This window comes from Anas acuta, chromosome 4 (genome assembly GCF_963932015.1).
Source record: "Anas acuta chromosome 4, bAnaAcu1.1, whole genome shotgun sequence".
In the NCBI taxonomy this organism is placed as follows: domain Eukaryota; kingdom Metazoa; phylum Chordata; class Aves; order Anseriformes; family Anatidae; genus Anas; species Anas acuta.
In genome coordinates this window covers 61,695,512-61,718,323 of record NC_088982.1, presented here as the reverse complement: position 1 = coordinate 61,718,323, position 22,812 = coordinate 61,695,512, and the positions used below count along the sequence as shown (strand labels likewise).

At 43.7% G+C, this 22,812-nt stretch overlaps 1 protein-coding gene across 2 annotated transcripts in view; it reads right to left on the bottom strand.

Moving 5' to 3' along the window:
• LOC137856325 (transmembrane protease serine 11E-like) overlaps positions 1 to 22,651 on the bottom strand; it is a 48,940-nt gene extending 26,289 nt beyond the window's left edge. The window contains exons 1-3 of one of the 2 annotated variants that reach the window (XM_068681593.1): positions 19,412 to 22,651; positions 18,905 to 19,006; positions 18,428 to 18,525 (exon numbers count right to left, since the gene is read on the bottom strand). The gene's annotated coding sequence lies outside the window, so the exon portion shown is untranslated. The remainder of the gene's footprint in view (positions 1 to 18,427; positions 18,526 to 18,904; positions 19,007 to 19,411) is intronic. The other variant, XM_068681594.1, reaches the window with a different exon arrangement.
• Between the last annotated feature and the right edge of the window lie 161 nt (positions 22,652 to 22,812).

The window sequence follows — 22,812 nt, the reverse complement described above, 5'->3', positions numbered from 1 at the left end:
TCTGGTACCTTCAGTGTCACCAAAACAACCACAGCATCCCTTGATTTCAATCTCATTCTTTGCATAAAGCAGACAATAAGAAAGCCACATCCAAAGGTAAATCCCATTTCAGCCTTTGGAAAGGCATTTGTTAACTACCTCCTTTTAGCACAGTTCTTTGATTTGTCAGTAACAACACTAACAGGACCAGGTTGTCCTGCTATGGTGGTATCAGTACAAACTACAAGATGTGCAGGACTAGCCACCAGAAAACAGTGAAAGTAACTTGTGTGCAAGCTGTAAAATTGCTTGGAGCAGAGATTACTGCACAAGGAAACTGAACTTTTTTTTTATTATTATTATTTTAAGTTTTTGGTTACCCTTTAACATTGCTCTGAGATCATCTCATGCATATTGCAAGCCAATGGGGGAAGAAATTCAAAGCCAGGGCATACAGAAATATTTTTTTATATGCCTGATGACCCAACCTATCATATTTTAAAAAAATAAATCCTTTTTTTTTTTTTTTTATTGTCTGCTCCTCTAAAAACAGATTGCATAGCTTCACCTAGGACTCTGAGTCAAACAGCATTCACTCAGTGTCTCATTTAAGGTACTCTTAAAAAAAACCACCCTCCTTTTCACTGACACAAAGTAATGCTCTGGCTGGAGTCTCCTGCTGCCTTGTCAATCTCTTCTGCAATTGAGAAACATACATTATCCAGAACTGCCCTGACTTGCAGAATGCTGAAGAATTGCCTTAAACACTAATCCACTAACAAGATCTTGCTATACTAATGTGTCATTGGAATTGCTTCAAAAACGCACGTGACATTTCCCCCATCACGTTTGCCATGACTGCTCTCATTCTCTCCTTTAAATGAGATTGAGACATAAACAAGCCCACAGTAAATGCTATTGCTATAGTATTTTAACCTCTCCTTGGGCAGTTCTGTAACTACAGAAAAGCAAGAACAATCATCCTTGTAACAAGTTGTGCATGTAGAAATTAGTGCAGAATTAGAAACTGATATGCAGGCGCCAGTTAAGTCATCTGCTTTCAATTACTCAATACTCTGCTAATACCTACTAGCTGACAATTTCTGCCCATGACTTCAGGAGAGCTACTGAGGTATGTGAAGTAATGCACACACTTACAAGACTAAGATACAAATCTTGTTAACAGTAAAGTAATAAAAATGTAGAGAAGTGGAACAGAGAGATTAAAAAAAAAAAAAACTTATAATTTGGTTCTGGATTTATGTTTTATCTCTAGTGGATAAAAGATGACTCCAAAGAAAAAAAATATATATTGGTGTTTTCTGTATAACCTAATTGTTCTACAACGATAGCATTAAGATAAAGACAAATTTACTTAATTTATTGCTATTGTGAAGGATGAAAAAGAACATGTCTGTGCCATGACAAAATATCTCCAGGTTAATATAAGTCTGTAAGAAAAGAGACAATGAAATGGAAGCAGTCATGATACTGAGCACAGCTCTGGTTTCTAAAGAAGGAAAGCGAAGATGATGGTAAGGACCAGGAAGATAAGAATCAAGAGACAGTGTAAAGCAGTCCTTGGAACTTTTATTCATGAAAGCTGAGACTGCCATGAATGACAAGAATCTAAACTCCAAAAAGCAGAGAAAAATGCAAGAGGAAATTGCTGTCCCTCCCACACCTAGTTTTAGGTACTCCTCCAGAAAGGAGTGAGGTAACTTGAGGCTAGAGCAACAAATAAAGGAGTATCAATCACAGAATTTCTGGGTTGGAAGAGACCTCAAGATCATCGAGTACAACCTCTGACCTAACACTAACAGTCAAACACTAAACCATACCGCTAAGCTCTACATCTAAATGTCTTTTAAAGACCTCAATAGTTGAGAGCAATGAGTTGAGAGAGCAAAGAGACCATGCAAATGGGTACCAGCATGTTAAGGACACCACTCCTGTCCTAGGGCACTTTCTCACTTCTGTTCACACTGCACAGAGCTGCACTAGATTGTCACCAGCAAGAGCACAGTGTCAGTCCTGGCTCTACACAACCATCTGCACATCCCAGCTCCATCTCTGGGGCCTCGCAGCTCCTGTACTCATATTCTTGAAGGCTCGTCCAAATTCCCTCCTGCAACCGAGGTGTCTTAGCACTGAAGACCAGCAGAAACCACAAAAGACATCTCTGGTAAGCCTGGAGCCTCACCCCGTGCAGGAAGCAGATCATTGTACAGACCATGCTCAGGGTACCCTGTAACACCAAACGCTAGAGGCAGATGTCTCCCACCACTGGGCACGCTATTCTTCTATAACGAGCAACTTTATCCTGCAAACATTTGAGTCACCTTGCTTCAAAATTTTCGTTAGCTGCAACACAGCATTTTAAGGATTCTTTATTATTTAAATAAAAGGGCCAATGTCATCCCGGTGCCAATACTTTCACATATTTACACAGAAACTGGACACATACACCTGGAATGCTTAACTAAAGCAGGGCTGTGATAAATAGGTGGAAATGTCTTTGTGCTGAGCAGGCAGGTGATCTCCCTGCAGACAGGCAGGGTTCTCAGGATGTTCCACCCTTCCTGCTTGCTGAGACTGGGTAGGCCAGACCCTGTCCTGGGTTGCTAAAAAAAATAAATAAATGCTGGCGCAGAGAGACGGGCTTACATGGCGTTTGGGTGGGGAGACAGGATCGAACAGTGCTGGTGACAGCTGAGTTTCTCAGGCTGTGTCTGCGTACTACAGTCTGGGTACCTCCCTTACTTGTGGATAAAAGACTTACGTGGAAGGAGCCTCTGTCTCTCCAAAATCAGGTCTTCTGTGCGCAGACACTACCTGGTGGCACGGCAAAGAGACAGACCAGCACGCTCCAGCGTACAGCAGCTATAAGAGGAGAAGCTTTGGCAGTGATGAGCTACATCTTGTGTTGCACCTGTGCAGGGACAAGCCAGCAAGATCATTTGAGTGTGTCTAGATAAAGTTGAGGGCCTTGGTGAAGCTTGCTAGGGATGCAGGGACATCAGCTCTGAGCCAAATGGGCACAATTCACTTCTTGCTTGCCTGCTCCAGGGGAGCAGAGCTAGAGGACAGTCAAAAGGCCTGCTGAAGGGTCTGTTGCTGCTGCAGTCATCGACCCACATCCTCCCACAGGACAGAACGCAAAAACAACACACACAGCTCTAGAGACACTGAACCCACCCTCTGTTCTGGAGGCACAACCCTCACAGTCAGTTGCTTGTAAGTCAGCATCATAAAGGCCTTTAAGAAGCAATTGTTTTAAAAGGGTTGCATAAGCCAGAGCTAGAATGTTAAGCAACAGAGTATGACGGCACTCCGTCCCCTTCTAGGCTGATACCTGCAGTGACCCTGGCCACGTGAACCTAAAGGAGCTCCTGTAGTAGTTAAATTGACACAGAAAATGCAGAGAAGTGACAGCAGCCACAGCTGCAGTATCAGCTTGGTAAGGACAAAGAGGGATCCAAGCCTCCTACATCTGTCTGATGTAGTACCTGCGATCAGGTTGGGCTGTCTGGTATCCATCTGCAATGCACGCTGACTCACAGTCCTGTTCCAAAGCCCAGGCCAAAGCAGGAGGTCAGACAAGAAAGATTGACAGCAGGTGGCGTGTCATCACGCAGTGTGATGTACAGACAGCTAACAAAGATGTGTACCTATGGGACTGGCAGAGATACCTTTGTGAGACTGACAGGCTAGGTATACCAGCAAGGAAAATGAAGTAATAATTAGATCAAGAGCCGCAGGAATCCAAAGCAGGAAGCATTGTGTGGTTTAGCCAGCAATGTAAATCCTATACATATACATACACATATGTACTCGAACCAAGACAGCAAAGTAATACACCAAACTGTACGGCCTCATCAAAACAGTTGCTAGAAGTAAGGATAAGGAGCCAGAAGAGAAAGAGACAGCTTTAAAAGCTGTCATAGTACAACAGGAGAGCAGAACTGGATCCTGGGTATTTGTGGGAAAAAAATCAGATTTAAATGAGAAAGAAACCAATACAATAGTACACAACATGGTGAAGCATAAGATCAAAGACTTGTTGATTAAACAAGAACTTATTACAGATTCTGAAAGATCATCCACTGGAAAGGCGAAATATTTAACCATGCTGTAAGCAACCCAGAAATGGCTTAAAGCCAGAACTGCGTTTCAAACAATGAAAAGGAAAACGCAAACCCAGTCAGTGTTACAGACGAGCTGCTCGGAGTCTGAAGTGGTACACCACACACAGCAACAGAGACTCCATCTGGAGCATCGAGCACAATCCCAGGGCCACAGATGAGCTACACCTGGATCAGACATAAAGAGGCGTGCCAGGAGAATGAAAGCAAAGAAAAGCTCTTCTTATGAGAGGAAGGTAACAATGGGACCGAGATTAACAACGAAAAAGGGAAGATTTAGAGTCCACTTTAAGAGTACATGCAGGACAAGAGCTAGACAACATCATAATCTTTGGCTGCTTTTCTACTGTGAGGCTTGACTGGAATTAGAAGCTGCTGTAGTGTTGCAAAAATAGAAGCTACACGGTAGAATAACAGCCGTGAAGTACATGGCTCATCACGTATTTTTCCTGAAAACGACCGTACTTCAACACTGCCATTGCATCTGATGCAATCATCCTGTTTATGACACTCATTAAGTCCTCTTTTGTGTGGCATTACTCACTTTCTGAAAGATACAAGTCTTCCAAAAAAAAAAAAAACCACCTCCTTCACTGGTTTCAGGGGATTAGAGGGAGGAGGTTCTCATGGATGGGAGCTCATCCTTAAGTAGTCAGCTAGCTCCCACTTAACTACTCCTTTTACTCAACTTTTGGGTTTGAATGGAGGGAATAGATGAAAACACAATTATATTTGGGAGGAAACAGAAATGAATACACCATGTTTCAGGAAAACTGCCTGCATTGTTTCTAATTATGCAGACTGTCTTTCAGCACACAGCTGATAGCTTGAAGTCCCAGGGCAAGAAGAAACCATGTCGTATAAGCTCAACTCAACTCTTCCTGCAGTTTTCATTGCTGAGCCATGAGAGCAGTGCTCTGAGCTCTGACAGACTAACCAGGGTGCTTTCAGAAGAAGAAAACATGCACAAAGGGTGACTTTCTGCCTTCCGTCATTAGGGTGCCTCTCCAAAAGACTGGCTTCCCTGCAGGATGGCACACAAGGCAGTTTGGCTGCAAGACAAGCTCAGGCCAGCACATCCCCTCACAGTCAGTTGATCAGTTGGGACATTTGGGAAGTCCTTTCTAAGTTTCTTTTCTCAGTAGCTTCTTAGACACTGAACTACAGTCTCAAGGCAAATAAAGTGTTTACCAGTCAGTGTGTGATTCATTCAGAAGTGCTCTTGAACCCATTCGAGAAGAGATGCGTTGTGAGAACAAGTACTGCCAGACATGTCCAAGCCAAGTGCATTTCCAACTATGACTTAGTTGCTAACAATCAAATCTTTCACTCCGCACTGCAGGATGCTTAGAAAAGATAGCTGATAGTTATAACTTTGAAGTATGCAGACACCCTTCCTCTTTGCAATTCATCCAAAGCTCATCTAAAAGAGGTGTTAGCCATTGCAGAGTACAAAAATCTAGAAGTCTGCATGAATTTTAATATAGCGAGACCATAACGCACACACACACACACCAACAGTCCAGAAAAACACGTGGCAACATTCACGGCAAAACTACCAGCAGTATACACAAGCACCAACCTCCCAGTCCCCTTATCCTAGCAGGTAGGTGTTGGCTCTTCTGCATCTTGCTTCAAGCTGAAGTCACCAACAGCATTCAGCTTTAGGCTTGTGCTGACGCCTGCATCCTGCACTGCCTTCAATTGCTCCTGAAGGCATAGGACTGCCAAATCCAACGTGACAGATACACCAAGGGGACATCCTGGATGGTCCAGTATGTCTCAGAGACATTATATACCAATATGAGGACATACGTATCAAACCTGAAGGGGCCCTGCTCTTCCCAACGCAGGGACAGGAACCTCCATTACACTGGCAGGGTAACACATTTCAAGTATTCTCCCTGAAATGTGAGCACAACTGGAAGAAAATTGATTTCCAGACACGATTGGGTAGGAGAATGCTGTTTATACCCTAAATAATCTGGGATTCTTACACAGAGAGTAGCCTGTGGGGCACAAAGTTTTATATTTGCAACAAAATTAAAAGCCTTTGCCTAGCATTTACAGCACTCATTTCTATTTACCTGTCTGACCAACTCCAGTGGTTTTTGAATGAAACAGCCCTACACCAAGCACCTTTGAGAGTCCTATCTTTAAGCACACCATCTTGCCTTGAAGGCTACCCATCTTTATCCCGTATGTTGACAGTTTTACAAGCGATAAGTGTAGTGAGGCAGTCCTAACAAGAATCTGAGGCTAAGGAGAGATGAGAGCTAACAGTCAGGCCACCACACATCAGCAAGCTATCACTTATCTGCTGAACTGTATTAACTAGCAAAGTGCCAGTTGTAGGGTAACCTGAACTTACTTCCAGCTGATTTGTAATACATTAAGCTAATATAAATTTTGCTCTTCACTGCGATGGGACAGATGCAGGCATGCAGTCAACATGACTCAGCTGAGCTGGTACCACGTTGAACAACAGTGATCCAAAGGTCACCCCTTTTTCTGGCATTCTCAACAATCCTTCCTGTAACACTGAGGTGTGGCACCTTCGTGGCATTACCAATATTTCATCCCTTTTCCTTATCTTGGAAGGAAACTCACTAAGAAAAAGTCAGAAAAGAACCTAGGAAACGCGTTAACCATCTACCCTTCCTTTGCTCTCCCCTCCACGTCCTTTATCTCAGTGGTCATCCTTACAAATAGCCTCGGGACTAGTTTACCTAAATTGCATGCAACTTCTCCTAATTGATGTTGGAAAGAGTGAAGAGGTGGAGCTGCTGTTGTAACACCAAGAGGCAGTCTGTCACTAGCCACAAGATTCAAGATAAAAACCTAACAGGCAGAGTTCTCCCACACACTGCCAAGGCCAGACAAAAACCTGAGTATAATCAGTTAGAGGAAATATGCACTGATGTTACTACAATTGTAAATTTCGCCAATTGCACAGAAAACTTAATTGTGTGAGGAGTAAAGACATTCATAGCACTTAAGCTGATAGATCTTCATCAGACATTCTTAATTGTTTAGTAAAACAGAGCAGGCTGCTTTGACCAAAACCTGGGGATGAAGCCCGTAGTACAGACCATGGACTGACCTCAACCCCCTTTCCCCTGTGCTGTCTGGGGAGCCACAGAAAATGGGGGATGGAGAGAAAGTCTTTTATAGCTTGCTTTTAGTTCCTCACTGCTCTGGTCTGTTAATAATGGGCAATAAATTATATTAATAGTATCCCAGAATGGTTTGGATTGGAAGGGACCTTAAGGACCATCTGCTTCCAAGAATTTATCATGGGCACGGATGCCTTCCCACCAGACCAGGTTGCCCAAAGCCCCATCCAGCCTGGCCTTGAGCACCCCCAGGGATGGGGCATCCACAGCTTCTCTGGGCAGCCTGTGCCAGGGCCTCACCACCCTCTGAGTAAAGAATTTCTTCCTACTGTCTAACCTAAAACTACTCTTTTCATTAATATCCCTTTGTCTTAAACTAATCTCCCTGCACTGTGTCTGTTTTTCTGGTAATTGGTGAGTGATCTCCCTGTCCTTATCTCAACCCTTGAGCCCTTTTCCTCATATTTCCTCCCCGCATTCCTTTGAGGATAGGGAGTGAAAGAGTGGTCTGGTAGAGTTTAGTTAGCCACCAGTGTGAAAACATCATGGTCCTTTAAATGGCAGATACAAGCATGCTTTGGTTGGAAAGTGCTTCATGGGAACCTAGACTGAGACCACCAAAAACCTTGATCAGCTTCTTCTATATGAAAGGAAAAAACAGAAAGAGTTTGCTGCTTGCAACGACATGCTCCTGAGGCGTGATATATATACTTAATAACAAAGGTTATTTTCATCCTTTTCAGTTCTCCATTCTCTTTCAAGAAAGCCCAAGTCAAACAAGGCAAATCTTCCCAGCTCTGCAGGAAGCAGGACAGTGAAACACAGCAAGAGGAACACCTGAGTCCCCTTCTTTACCCTGCAGTCCCAGTTTCACCACTTACATCTTTAGTGACCCACCTCTCTCCCCAGCTCACAAAAGAACTCAGAAATGGAGAAACCCAGCCAAGATTTGCTTATTTTCTCTGGTTTACATGTATGTTTATCTGTCCTTAGCCACTCACGCTTGGTATTAAACCCTGAACACACACACATGCCCTACAAAGTACTGAGAGGTTACCTTTGCTACTGACAGCTCAGCCTTAATGTTGATCAGCAGTAGCTTAGAGCAGGAAGGAGATTTTTTCTTCTTCCTTGCTCTGAGCATCTTACACGTAAGGTAGAAGATGCTTTCACAAGAGCAAAAAGCAGTTCGGACATATTGTCAAGCTCATCTGCACCTAAAGGAAGATACGAACATTTTCCTTCCTGACACAACAGACGTCGGGCAGTTTCCTTGCTCAAATTCTCCAGTGCCACACCAGCCACAATCTTCCTGTTTCCTTCAAGAGTCACCCCTGCCTCTGGCACACAGGTTATCACCAGAAACTCCCTCCACGCCCCTATGAAGCAACCGAGGTTGTCCATAGCTAATTTTTACACTAGCTTTCCAGCAAGGATGCTGCAAAACTGCCCGAGAGGCTCAGTCAATTTGTGTTTACTCCTACTAAAGAAGGAAACAGGAAAGAAGTGACAAAAAGTGCTGGAGGCAGCCCCCTATCCCTACAAACACTTTTCCAGACTTGACACTGGGACTGTACAAGACAGAGCGCGTACCTGTGAGCATGCAGAAGTCTCCCTAGGCAGCTACTTGTACCTAAACCAAACCAGCTTAAAATGCAGCAGTGGCTCAAGAAAAGCAGCAGATACTTGCAGCTTCTCAAGTTAACAACTTATTCCCTCCGCCTCCTGGGCAGCTCTGTGAGCCTCTGCTGAGTGTAAGCGGGTCAGACACCTTCCAAGATGCAGCTCAGCTGAATTAAAGCTGCCTGCAGAACATCTGCCACACATCAGCTCCTGTGAAAGACAGCAGCATGAGCCCCTGGGTCTATCTATACCTGCTGGGAGAGACTAGGAATAACAGCTAGATGTCCTAAAAGCTTGTAAGAAACATGAAAATTGTTTAAGGTCCCCATGCTGGAAGCCTGGAACAAGTTTATTCTCCTTGACAAAAACAGAAACAAGGGAGAAAGAGCACACAAAAAGCAGAAGAAGGGAGGCTGTTCGAACAACGCCCTTCAAGAAGCTGGAGACATATCCATACGTAGATGACAAAGAACAAACTCTGGTCCATAAAAAGCAAACACAACAAAGGCTCAGGTAAAGTGCCAAAGAAAAAAATATAATCAAGACAGGCTGAATGATACATCCTCTTCCAGCATGTCAGAACAGGAAGCCCATAGGACCAACTGACGATCAGACTATTGAGGTATTCACAGGAAATGCACTCTGAACAAAAAATTAAGTTATTCATGCCAGCCTGGGAAAGTTCCTGCTGTGGAACATCCACTACTAATTGCTACGGTCAGATAATATTTGTGCAAACATTCAAACAGAACTTCAAAGGGGATCAGCAGGGAGGAGAGGACAGAAGCTTCTTCTCCTGAAGACTGAGGCTTGTGAAGGCAGACAGGAGGGAACTTTACTAGATTAAAACTTCAGCTGGTTCTCAAGATGCTACTTCTGCTCATGCAAGGCAGCTGGCCACTTAAACAGAGACCATTGTCACATGGTGGTAAAAACAAGAGCAGGAGTGGGACTGGCATGAAGATTTCTGGCAGCGTTCTTGGCTAAAGTCAAGGAGAAAGAGGATGAAAAACCAAAGGCCTGGAAACATTTCTAAGCACCTACAGTCAGAACAAGCTGGGCCTTACTCTTCCCCACCTCGAAAAAAAGGGAAGCACCTTCTCTCAAATTTTTCCTCTAAAATCGTGACACACAGAGTTATCACACTGGAGAAGGGCTGCGGGGAAAACCATACTCATTCCACTAGGTTGGAAACTGCACTGATCTAGGCAATTCTTTGGCATCTCACCTTTCCCCAGACCACAGAAGATGCTCAACCTATCACAGTATATGCATCTAGAGACCTGCCAGGTCTAGAGCAGGGCTGGGATTCCCACCTGGATCTTAGAGGTCAGCATGAAAACAGCGTTAACCATGTATGCAGCCTAACAGTCTCATTCCTGGCATCATTCAGAAGAGCTAGTAACGACCAAAGGATTATTTGTCTCATTTGTATTTTGTTCATTTTGGGGCACAAGATGAAAACAAACACGAATGCTCACTGTAACACTAGCTGTGTTGAAAAACCCAAACCATGTTACCTGTTTATTTCCTTGAATCTTTCTAGAGGGCAATTACAGAGCTGCAGCGTGACAGAATCACTGTCTCTGGTTTTAAATGACTGAACCATTTAGGCTGAGTTTACCTCAAACCTATCCCTCTTTGTATTAAGAGAAGACATGAAAAGAAATCATATCTGGGTCCAGAAAGCAAGAAACTGAATGCAGGGGGTTACAACATGAAACTAAAGTACCTTTATCTGAAATACCAAACATTCCCCTTTGTATCCATGTACCGGTGAGAACTATTCCCTGATCATCTGCAGACCAGGGTTAAGTTCCAGCACTTGGAAAATTATTAGATTACAGAAATACTACAAGCTTTTAGTGAAATGAAGAATAATGAGTGTAAAGTGGATTCTTCCATTTTATACAATTACTGCCTTCCTGTAGGATATGAAGGTGACAAACAACTTCTTAGTATTTGCAAAAAGTAACAGGGCAATTCTGGGCTGCCACCAGACCTCTTGTAACAGGAGGGAACTTGCCTCAAGCTGTGGTCACACTGCAGCAGCTCTCAGCATGTTCCAGAGGAATCAGCAAACGTATCATAAAAAGAAGGATTTCCCTGGGAATGACATAACCCCCTACACAACAGACCTGGCTGCTAAAACAAAAGCTACAAACCATAATAGTTAAATATGGACCACTGTAACACAACCAGCTTGCACCCAGATGACTGCATTATAAGCTGTAGAGGAAAAGTGGAAGAACAAGCAACAAGTGTGTCCTTATAGTATCTCCTGCAGGGAGACTTCACGACTTCAGAAATGACTTGATCATTAGACTGTATCCACTTCTAGCACTTCCATTTTAATTTTGAACGAGGATTGAGGCAGCAGATCTGGTTTTGGCTCACATATTGTATCATCCTATATGGGATGGTAAAAAATATCACAGCCTGGTTTCTTTCTATGGGCAGGAGACTTAAACAATTACAATTTCTTTGTATGTATTCTCAATAGCTTGAGCCCACCACACAGCATTAAAAAATTAATAAAAGGGAGATGACATTTACATCTGAACCAAGAGAAAGGCTAGAGTTTGAACTCAACTTTTCTAGACGCCAGGGAACTCTCATGAGCAAGCTGATCACAGCCAGCACCGCTAACCAAAAGCCAGCCAGATGAAGATCCACAAACTCAGCTCCCTCAGTCTCGCTGTGCACAGATGGTGTTTTGAGGAGGCAGCAAAGATGCTGACCTTGTCTCTCTGTGAGCAGTGCTAGCCATCTGGACACGCAGACAGCAGGAGCTAGGACAGAGAAGGCAGGTGAGCTATTCTGTATCAGCTAAAGCTGATCCAAGAATTAAGCAAAAAAAAAAAAAAAAAAGCCCTAGCTTGCTAATCCACACAGTATCCAGTACCCAGCTTCTGATTAGGATGAAAGCCAAGTCTGATCCTCCACACATGAGCAGAAGGGAAGGCCATCATAGAGCACCACTCCTTGCCAGCAGGTTCGCAAGAAGCCAGCCTCTACGCACCCCGGGCCAGCTGGGCAGCCAAGCATCATGCCCACGTGCTGTCTGCTGCCATCTGTGACAGGGCTCACCCAAAGAGATGGCCTCCCTAGCTGCCTGTGGTGAGACAGCTCTCATGTAATGAGCTCCCCAGAAACCAAAGAGGCTTTTGAACTCAAAAAGACAGGTTTTATTAGAACTTCAATTCACTTTTTAGGCAGGAAAAAAAATAATCAAACTGTCTGTGCAAAACAACAGAATCTGCTTGGTAACACAGAAAATCAGTATCTTTCACAAACAATCCCACGAGCACTGCTAGACAGCTGAGCCATAAAATAAGCTCCACATTCTCCCAGGAAAGGGACAGATGAGAACCAACGGGTCCCCAAAAGCCATGAACACCCACTCCAAGGGGGGACAGCCATCATCTAACCTTCCAAGGTGAGGTGACAACATGGATCAGCAAGCAACTCTGAGGGTTCCTGGCTTCATCAGTGTCACAGCCTCTTCTGGGCTTGAGACCAGGACATAGTTATAAGCAAAACATCTGGTGGCCACATCTTAAAATTATAGACATTACAAGCAAGACAAGTGGAACCCATACAGTTGAACTGAGCAGCTCAGACACTTGTGATGAAGTTTTCTGATACTGTTTCTGTCTTTAACAGCAGCTTAAAAAAACAACAACAACAAAAAAACAACTACTGAATTTAAGTAAAATTATAGAAGCCTTAAAATGGACGTGATCTAGCATTGTCAGAATGACCTCAAGGAAAAACATTTTTCTCCCAGTTTATTTTTGCAGTTCTTTGTCAAGATCCATTTTCAAGATTTTATCTAACACATTCGAAGCAACTTTAATATTCAAGGAGGCCATAATTAAAGTAATTAACCTATCATATACACATAATTAATATATCAACTTCAAAACTCTGCAGAAGAACCTAAAACTAACATGTTATTACACGATTCGAGTTTAAAGAACTTCAAAAGCAGCAGTTAGTGGCCCATAAAATAAAATGAGGCAATTAAAACAATTTAACTCATTGTTGGTACTACTGCCGTGAAGAATGTACTTGGTATGGAGTTTATTTTCTTCACAGCAGCCCGTATGGTGCCATGGTTTTGATTTGTTATCAAAACAGCATTGATAATACTTTATCAACATTTATTTTAGCTATTGTTGAACAGTATTTGAACAGCATCAAGGCCTCCTGCGACCCACCTCGCTCTTCCAGCTCTCCAAGAGCAGGAGAATTCTGGAGTACACCTGGAGCGCTGCGCTCAGCACCCAGAACAAGGCTGTGGACCTGGTGGAGTGAGCCCAGAGGAGGGCCACGAGGATGCTTAGAGGGCTGGAGCACCTCTCCTATGAAGGCACCACTCAGAGGGCTGGAGCACCTCGCCCTCGTCCCACTTTGAGGGAACAAGAGAGCTGCTGGCTGGTGATTAGTTGCTGGCCAGAGTCGTCATCTCCCACAAGACAAAATTACCCCTCACAAAAAAAAAGGAAGTGGTGATCAGGCAGGTCAATTTAGAAAATAATTTTAGCACAACTAATGGCACCAAAAAGAAAAACTACAGTGAATCAAAAGTTTGTTCTAATAGCTAAAGATTGCAAGAGCTGTCAGAGAACAAAAAGAACACGTATTTCCTTCTACTTCATCAGAATCCAGCTAGATTAAAAGTTTCTAAACTACTGGGAAAAGGATAAAGCAAATAAAGTGAGTGCGGTAACACTACAGCTTTTCTGTTCCTAATCTCAGAAAGCAGTTGCAAAGATTCTCATGCTTTTGTTAATTGTTTTCAGGAAAATGAAGAAAGGATTTCTGAAGAAAGGAGCCAGAACTGGAAGCACCACAAAAAAAAAAATCATGTTCATGTGGGACCTGTGGTCCATGTCTGCGGGTCCAAGACCCGCAAAAGCATCCTAAAAAAAGGAAACATTAGGCTCCATTTGTCTGCTTGTTTCTGACAGGATCTGTGACCCAACGGTGCTGACAAATTTAAAGAAAAACCCTGCAGATTACATTAGGACTATGTATTATGAGTCATCTGAATAATTGCACATCAAGCTGTGCCTGGAAAAAAAACAACTCAGCATGGAAGAATTTCTACACCTGGGTCAGGTAAGGTGAACTGGCTTTGCTGACTTGCTTTGCAGCAGAGCTTTTCAGTGCCTCGCAGAGAGCCAGATGGCAGAGGAAGAGCAGAAAGGAGAGAGAGGACAAATGACAGTTCACGATGCAACTGCAGTGAGCTGCAGAAGCAGCTTAGTCTAAAAACCAAGGCTGAGAGGAAAGGACAAGCAATTCATCAAATGCATCCATAGGGACCTGTATGAAGGTGTTTAATGAGTAAATGCTCCCAGAAAGCCAGAGACAAGTTCTTAAACTTCCCTGGAGTGAATCCTCCATTGCCTCCATCTCCAGCCTCTTCTACTCTGTTTCACTGTGGGCTTCCACAATACCTCCTTTCCAAGACAAGCCCAAGGAGTTACAGAGAGACATCTGCTGCTCCTATTTGCTGCTCAAATAGGAGAGACCTTTCTTGAATCCAATTCACAGACAGTTTCTCCAAGATGAACAATTCCTTAGTTTCACCTCTGTCAATGCTATACTGAAACCTTCTACACAAAATCAAAGCTTCAAACACAGTCTTGTCAATACTGCAATCCTGATCACTAATTCATAGCCTAATGCTTTCCTTCCACCATTCTACCACTTCATTTACTGTAGACAAATTACTCCCTGGTAATTTTTGCCTAACCGTAAATGTTAAAGAAAATAGACTAAGCACTAAAATATGAACCCCATACATTCTAAAACCTGAATGTGATGAAATGTCCACCCTCACGGTATCTAAGCACTTAAAATAATTGTCCAACACATTCTTTCAAGCTTTAGTTGCAGATATTCTGTAACTTCTGTAAACAAACTAGGAATACGTGAACTGTTGCTGATCACACCTGTGGTGGGGGAGTAATCAGATGACCCATCAACATCCTCTCAGCCCTGCTTTATATAGCTCTACTGTTCATCTAGGCAACGCCACAGCTTTGCTACTGACTCAAGATTCTGAGTATCTGATGAAGGTGACACTGGTAAGTGCTTGATAAGCAAACTTGCTCAGGAAAAAATAAACAAAACAAAACAATCGAAATAGGACATATTGAACAAATTTAAACTCCAGTGCAATGAAGCACCAGGATTTCATTGGTCCTCCAAACAGAAAAGCATTGTGGTTTAAAAATAGGGTGTGATACCAGATAACTGCAGTGATTCACCTGGAAGCCGAGGAGAGTACAAAAGCAAGAGACAAGTTAAAACCTGCACTGAAATCAGAACACACAGCGTCACAGCCTCAACAGCTCTTCTGGTGCTGGAATGAAAGGTTAAGAAGAGGGCAACCTGGCCTTCATGGGAACAGATCACAGGAGAAGGTATGTCCATCACAAAAGCAAAACCCACCACAAACACAAATGGCCATCACCAGTTCACCTACCGATGATGCACACCGTAGCCATTTGCAAACAAATACAGTAAGCCTGTGTAAATCAGCAGGGCTTTAGTAATGTGAATGGACACTTGAATTCACAGCAGTCTGACCACAGAGACTGCAAAGGCACAAGGGAACAACACTGGGACCAAAGGAATTTCCTGCCGTGGTAGGACACAGATATGACCCAACTTAGCCTGTTGTCTACATGCTTATATGCACAGAATGAGACAGTAAATGTTTATGGAACTGCTCACGTCTATTAGCTCTTCCAATTGTGCCCCTTTTTCAGGAACTACATAGAGCTTTGTTCCATTCTGCTGGGGTTCATGTTTTGGTGGTCAAGAAATGGATGCATTATAACCTCTAACTAGAACTGTTTAGTATGCTTGTATTTTTGGTTTTACAATTCCCAGATTAATTGCGTTTTTTTAGCTGCTTCATGCCCTCTGATTCCTCTCAGATACTCTCCCTATCAGTCAAGACCTCTGAGCAGCTGCTACTTTGAACCTGCTTTCTTAAGAGAAAGAGCATTGATACAGTCAGTGTCTGCCAATAAAGGCAGCAAGCTCTGAAGTTTTAAGAATTTAAATTTAAATGGGGGAGGGGGGGGGAGGAGGAGGCAGAGAGGAAAAAAGGCTACCACCACCCCTACTGAGACAGAACTTTATGCTCACACCTTGTTAGAAACCAGAAGTTCCCTACAAAACGGAGAGAAAAATGGGTTTCACTTTGGTTAGGCTTGCCAGAGAACTACTTATTAACAGGAAAAAAAAAAAAAGAAAGAAAAAAAAAACACGCATGAAAAAACCTACACACAAGCTTCCTTCATTCTCTAAATAGGACTTTTCAGCAACATTATCCCGATGATTATATTCAATCCTAAATCACACTTTCAACCCCAAACAACTCCTCACAGCCAGAAACTAAGCGGGAGATGCTCAGAACCAGCAGCACGCAGAAGCCCTTGCTGTTCTTAGCTCCAACAGCAGGAGCTGAGCCTTCTGGAAAAGGTGACCTTTCCAATCTGGCACCTAAGCAGCACACAGTGCTGCCTCTCTTGTAATTCTAGTCTCAAAGCCTGTGCTGCCAGAAAGGAAAACTCTGCACTTTGTCCTCAGACAGGGCAAAAGGGAGGAAAAATACACTGGCAGAAGACAGCAAAACTTGACATGACTTCTCTCCATCATGTGTTACTGAAAGGTATCTGCCCATCACGTACAGTTTTAAACTGTGCTGCTGCCAGTGGGTGTGAATACTTTTTGTGCAGAGAACAGGATGCTATTTTTGTGACCAAAAATTCCACCAGGATGCTGTTCATCTATTTTGGGCTAAGTTAAGGCAGGGCCATCTAGCTAATGATAGGGTCTATCGCAGTACCATGAAGAAAACTGGTCTTGTCGAGCCTGTTCTTTAACCCTGTTTAATTGGGCTAGACAGTTTGTACCACACAAAATAATTGTTCACACACTTCCAGAGAGGTGACAACTAAGAAGAGAACTGTACTTTTCAGCAACTGTAAGCTATGGCAGACAGAGGGGAGTGAGCAGAGAATACCAAATACATTCTTCACCCCGTCAGTGCAGCATAGCATATAAATTGAGCTCCCAGTACAGAGCTCACGGGCAATATAAAGCTAACTGTAACATGATTCAGCAAGAAGGACAAGGCCATGCCTAATTTCAAGTATCTGATAAGGACTTCATGGCTTCCATAATACGTGATCAGGAGCTATAATAGTTCTGTAAATACCCTGCTGAACTCAGGCCAAGCAAGGACAAATGTCATAATCACATCTGAGAACTACATCTGAGGGATGACCTTAACTGCAGCCTTGCACGCTTCTCCTGTTGCCCAGGGAAACAGACACAGCACAAGAAGCAAAACCTTACCACTAACAATTATCACCCAGAACAAATCCTGCCATCTCCAGACGTGGTCTAGGCTAGGCCAAGACACATTTCCATGCCACCAATCCACAGCGAGTCCCTCATTTCCTTTCCTCTAACCATAATCACTGTGGACCACATCCCTGCAACACAAAATAATTCGCGTTGGTCTGGAATCAAAACACGCACCGAACATGACATGCTGCCACCTTCTGCTTCAGGAGGGCATTGACCCAGAAAACCCACAAAGCTGCACCAAGCTGCAGGTGGACTGAGTGCATCTAAGCACTCACTGCTGTGAGAAGGGAACCATCATCAGTGTTCATCTCATATAACTGAAAAAGTTACCCAGGAAAGAGAAATAAAAACTTTTTTTTCCCCCCGATTAGCAATTTGAATCAGGTCAGTGAGGACTCTTGGAAAGCTGGGGGCAGCACAACTGAACACAAGGGATGAGAAGAGAAGAGAGGGTTACCCCATGCCAAAACAGAAGAGCACTGATTGGCCTCAGCTCTATCACCTAAACTTACTTTAAGGGATGTGAAAAGGCAAATGATGGAAAAACGGAGTCCACTCTTTGCCATGGAAGTGCTCAGACAAGGGAAATTTGCAGCGGTGACTATGAAATGCAAATTCTTAGTGATACTCCACAAAGCCAAAGCAAACACACTCAGTTTTTGCTTAAGTGACTGTTCAACTCTCCAGCATCTCTCTGTCCCACGAGTGCCTCCCAAAGCATAAAGCGTATTTAATCAGAAAAAAAAAAGTGTTCCCTCTTTGAAACCCAGTGCAAACAAGTATCACCCTTACCACTATCAGCCTGAGAATCACACTATCCAGGGAGGTAGGGTGGGAGAATGAGAAAGAGGAAGCTTGAGGGGAAGAAAACAGCACTGAATGAGGAACACACACACAAATATGAGCAACACTGGGGAAAACCAGCCAAACTCACATCGTTCAAGAGACAGGAAAAAACTTCTTGGCTTCTAAGAACTTTAGTTTCCCTTTTTCCCCCTTCCCCCCTCCATCTTCTGTCATTAGCTTACAAATTGAAAACATTTTTGGAGTAATACTTTCAGGGAGTTTCCTGTTTATCAGTAATAGCAGAGTGAGCCAATAAACTCGGTGGCCTGAAGTACTCGGCCTTGGCATACAGTCAGGCCAGCATACAGTAATTACCTCGTAAACAGGAAGCATGCCACTTACTGCCAGTGCACCCAGGCGCAGGAACAAGAGGCACACAGAAACTCTACTTCTGTGCTGGCAACTCCTGCAGCCTACGGAAGGTGCAAATCAGAAATTAAAACAAATACAAATAATATTTCATGGCTATATATGCCAGCAGGTGTTTGCCAGCACCCTCTGAAGCTTTCTTGAAAAATCACAACTTTCTTTTTACTGAAAACGTCTTTCATGGGCTGACACAGCCAAAATAGTTTCAAGCATTGCCTAAAAGCCTTTCTAAATTTACTCTGCATAACGAGATTAGAGCAAGGTAGGGGAAATTTTTGTTATAACCTACGTCTTACTGCTGCAGAGCTGCAGGCAGATCACAAGGGTTAGCATGCACACAATCGGAAAGGTATCAGACTTTACACTAATGATATATGTGGTAATGTTACCCAAACGTATGGGTATGTCAGAAAACATACGTACCACGATCCAGCTACACGAATGGCTCCCTGATGACTGGTGTCATATCTGCATGAGTATGCCTTTTGAAAAGAGCAGGAGTCGCAACAAGTCTTGTCCTGCAACCTGGAATACAAATTCTTAATCAATGGATTTTAATCCAGCTCAGATAAGATAGCCTACTTGAAAAAAATCCCACCCTCCTCTTGCTTCTCTAGTTTCAAGTTATACAGGCTATGACAGGCCTGTGAACAAATCATTCTCAAAAAACATACTTCTTCAACAGTCAGCAACAATCCCTACTCAATCCCCTGGAAGACAGCAAAAGGCCTGCACACAAAAGCGGGCCCAGATCTCATCTCTGACCTAGGACATGGATTATTCTTAGTCACCGTAGCTGCTCCTCGAACATCGCCTATCTCTGATGAATATCTTCAGAGAATGCCCATCAGCAGTCGCTTGCAAAAAGACATGGGCAGACGGATCAACACCGAGAAGGGAGTTTAAAAGGAAAACTCGCAGGGTCTTAACCTGGTTCTGTAGGGCTCTCTGCAAACACCAAGGGAATTCTTTTACGTTCCTGTTAGAATAGGTTTGGGCAACGCAAAGCAATTATCTGTTCCTCAGAATAAATGGATATCTACAAATCTCCACCACAGCAAGAACTCTTTTAGTCTTAGAAACCCACTACCAAGCTCAGTACCCCTTTTTTCCTCCCTTTTCTGTTGGGATACGGGAAGCCACAGCTACAAGCTGCTTCCGTGCACCACGGAGTCTCTCTTACCCTATTAATTTTCAAACAAATGCTCATTGATAACAGAACTGCAAGGTGGCTGAGGTTGGAAGGAATCTCTGGATACAGTTTAGTTTTGTCCTCCTATTCAAATGATTATCATGGTGAGAGTTGGCCAAAGCCATTACACCCTCAAGAAATATTTCAGCAGCTATCCTCCCTTGTAGACTTGTATTTTGCTTCAAAAACACACTACAGAAAAGGTGCTAGACTTACGCCACCAGTATTTGAATTCCACACCACACTGAAAGCCTGAAACCCACCAACAGGGCTATGCCTGGATAACAGCACAGCCTTCTCCAAGGCTAGCTGGGTACTTCTGCACGATTCAAAGCAAAGGATGCAAACCACAGCTCCTTCTGACTAAGCACCCTTCCAGTTAACTCACTTCAATGGTACCATCTAGTGGATTACACATAGCCTGACAGTTTTTTTGGTTAGTTATCTCTCGCATTAGCTTTCGTAGACAGAAATTAAGCCAAAAAACCGCTAACGCGATACCACGTGGTAATTCCTAGTAAAATGAGAGAAAGCAGGTATCTCTCAGGGACACAGTACGCCAAGTAAACCTGTTGTGTGCATTCCAGCTGCTGAAAGGCACTCCACAAGCTGCTTACCTAACTGATGAGACAGATACAAGCGCACACAAGAACTGCTCTGCATTCTTTGACTACGGAATCAAGAAGTGAGTGTCAGCAAAACTACGAGGGTCAAGTCGTGCATATTTCACAAGACGCAATTCCAGAGAAAGGATGAAGATTCACAGGTGAGTAAGTGTTGAATCAGTTAGAGCACTACAGAAGAAAAAACCTCCATTCAGATCAGGAAGCCACTACAAATCTGAGGAACACATACCTTTCCGTCTCCTGTAGCAGCACAGTCACCTCAGAAATTTATTTCTTTTCACCTAATTCTAGCTTCTATCATCTCACTGAAGAAGTACTGTAGTTTTTCAGCGAATGTTTTTATCCTCTATTTGGGATTTGCATTGACAGCTCTGAAGCAAGGTAGACAATCCCGACCGATGTCAGAGGACACATTTTGTATTCCAGCCTTCACCACAGAAAAGAAAACGTGTTATTTCCTGACATTTTAGGCAGACTAACCAACAGGCAGGGGTCTGACCAGACATTTTTACTAACCTGTCCGCCCTGCAAGAGTAGGCAAACACAGCAGAGATACCAAGAAAAACACCCTGGAACTACATTGCTCTGGCAGTCAAGGCATTGAGTAGACTGGCTGCACCCATCAGACTGCACTAGCACAGACCTGCAGCCTGAAAAATAAAAACTATCACTCAGTCATCACCATGCAACACAACCTCCTGAGCACATAAAATCAGAGCACATGCTTGAGCTTTTAAAATACTAACGAGCTCTCTGTTAATTGTGAGTTACACACAGCTGTAATAAATAGTATAATAGTATAATATAATAATAGTATAATATAATAGTATAAAATACTTTAGTGCAATCAAGTACCCAGGCTGCATGAAAAGGTAACAAAAGCAGAGGCACTTACAGTTTTCACCTGGGTTATGGTAGGGAAGTGTACACTAATCCCAAATTTATTTAAAAAATAATTTGGCTTGATAAAGCACACTTGGTTTACATTTAAACATAGATGTTACAAAACAAGCTGAATATTGCCAGGTGAAAACCAACATAATAATAAAAAAAGAAAGAAAACAAAACATTAAAAAAATATATGTTGGTGAAAAAAATATGGGACAGCTGCAGACACATCCGATGTAGACCCATAAACCATTCACACATGTGAGGAAAACATGTTGTGCAGCAATTCCTAACCAAGGGGAAAGCCACGACTGTTCTGCCCTTCTCAGGGACCATGAGGAGAGCTCTGGCGCCTCAGGCCGCCATCACAGCACTATACAAACACCATGCAACAGGGTCTTTCCCTCAGCCTCCCTCATGCTGAGGGGACAGAAACTTCTTTTTTTCATTGAATCACAGAATCATTAAGGTTGGAAAACACCTCCAAGGTCACCTGGTCCAACCATCACCCTACCACCAAGTTCACCCACTTAAACGATGTCCTTAAGCACCGCGTCCAACCTTTCCTTGAACACCCCCAGGGATGGTGACTCCACCACCTCTCTGGGCAACCCGTCCCAGTGCCTGACTGCTCTTTCTGAGGAGAAATGTCTCCTCATTTCCACCCTGAACCTCCCCTGGGGCAACTTGAGGCCATTCCCTCTAGTCCTATCGCTAGTTACCTGTGAGAAAAGGCCAACTCACAGGCCTTGTGCTCCAGGCCCTTCACCAGCTTCGTAGCCCAGCTCTGGACATGCTCCAGGGCCTCGCTGTCCTTCTGGTAGTGAGGGGCCCAAAGCTGAACGCAGTGCTTGAGGTGCGGCCTCACCAGAGCAGAGCACAGGGGGACGATCACCTCCCTGCTCCTGCTGGCTGCACCATTCCTGACACAAGCCAGGATGCCGCTGGCCTTCTTGGCCACCTGGGCACACTGCTGGCTCGTGTTCAGGTGAGCATCAATCAGCACCCCCAGATCCTTCTCCACTGCACAGCTTTCCAGCCACTCTGCCCTGAGCCTGTAGCGCTGCCTGGGGTTGTTGTGACCAAAGCACAGGACCCGGCACTTAGTTCTGTTGAAACTTTTCTCCCCTTCCTTTCCCTTCCCTGCTGTTTTTGCCCATTTTTCCCCCTTCCTTTCCCTTCCCTGCTGTTTTGGCCCCTTTTCTCCCCTTTCTTTCTCTTCCCTGCTGTTTTTGCCCTTCCCCTCTATTTTCTCCCTTCTGTTCCCTTTTTTCCCTGCCTTTCCCTTCCCTTCTATTTTTTCCCTTCCCTTCTATTTTTCCCTTCCTTTCCCTTTTTCCTCTTCCCTTTTATTTTTCCCTTCCTTTGCCTTTTTCCTTCCTTTCCCTTTTCTCCCTTCCCTTCTATTATTTCCCTTCCTTTCCATTTTTCCCTTCTTTTCCCCTTTTCCTCTTCCCCTTTCCCTGCTTTTCCCTTCCCTTTCTTCCCCTTCCTTTCTCTTTTTCCCCTTCCCTTCCTTTTTTTCCCGCTTCCTTTCCCTTTTTTCCTTTCCTTTCCCTATTTTTCCCTTCCTCTTTTCCCCTTCCCTCTCTGCCCACACACTGCCCATACCCGCCTCAATCCCT